We start from the raw sequence: 1,364 nt of genomic DNA, 5'->3' as shown, positions 1-1,364 counted from the left end.
TGTTGTTGTTAAGTGCCGTCAAGTCAGTTCCGACCCATAGCGACCCTGTACAGGGTTTCCGAGGGTGTAAATCCTTATGGGAGTAGAAAGCCTCATCTTTCTCCCACGGTGCGGTAGTAGTTTCAAACCGCTGACTTTCAGGTTTGCAGCCCAATTCGTAACCGCTACGCTACCAGAGCTCCTATATATGAATATATATATATATTCATATATTATAAATGTTTTATTGTGAATTATGTGATTGTTTACATGGGATAATATTAGCTCTACATTAATCCTATCCTATATTGTTTCATTGCCATGGTTACAAACTCCTCCATGCATCATCAACCAACCAAAGGGTATATACTACAAGCCTGCCCCCTGGTCGTCAGCACACAGCCCCATTCCCTCTCTTGACGTCATCGTCTCTGCCTCCATCTCTGGTGTCACTGTTTCTCTGGGTAGGGTCCCACACTCCACTCTTCTCCCTTGATGGTCCCAGGGACCTCTGCTCCTAGACTGCAAAGTCAACCACTTCCTTTCCTTTGCTACAAAATGTCTGCTTTTATATTTCCAACCCTCACAGTTAGTCCTGACAGCAATTATTCACTATTGTCAGTTTTTATATTTTAGCACCATTTGCGATTCACTGTTATTATACTGGACTCATGATGATTCAGTAACAAGGAATAATGAGGGGAATCATATTGTAATATTTTAATTAAAATTCTCTCCCTTAGTGTTCTTATATCCTAGGACTGTAACCTTCATACATATTACTTCTTTTTTTTTTTGCTTTGTTTTGTACTCTACTTTGATGAAGCTGGAAGACCAATTTTTTTACACAATTCTCCAAACTTCATTTTTTTGTGTCCATTCTAAGCCCTGAGCATCCAAAGGCTGCTGTGTTGGTAGCATGTTGTTATTAATTGTCACAGAGTTGACTCATAGCAACCCTATGTAGGATTTCCAAAGAGTAGCTGGTGAGTATGAACCACTGACCTGGAGATTCAAACTGACCTTGTAGTCCAGTTCTTATCACAAAGCACCATACAAGTTCCAGAAAATAGAGCAACATAGCTTTTGCAATAGCTTCAGTAGTTCAACTAGTGAGGAATATCTGTGTTAATCTAAGATATTGGTGGACACCCAACAGAGAACTTGTTCTTTTTGTATCAGAGTAGCTAGCTTCTCCAGATTCTGAGCCCTGAATATAGGGCAGAGTAGACTTATACGGGGTCAAAATAGCACAGGGGTTAGGTTGCAGACCTGTTTGAAGACAGGAGGGAACCAGAGGATTGGTTCCATTCAGTAACCTGATTAACATTCTCGTTTGACTCCTGGGTGGAGAGGATTGGTCCCTCTCAGTAACATGATTAACA

This window comes from Chrysochloris asiatica, unplaced genomic scaffold, assembly GCF_000296735.1.
Source record: "Chrysochloris asiatica unplaced genomic scaffold, ChrAsi1.0 scaffold00196, whole genome shotgun sequence".
NCBI lineage: Eukaryota > Metazoa > Chordata > Mammalia > Afrosoricida > Chrysochloridae > Chrysochloris > Chrysochloris asiatica.
Note: the sequence above shows the minus strand (reverse complement) of the source record.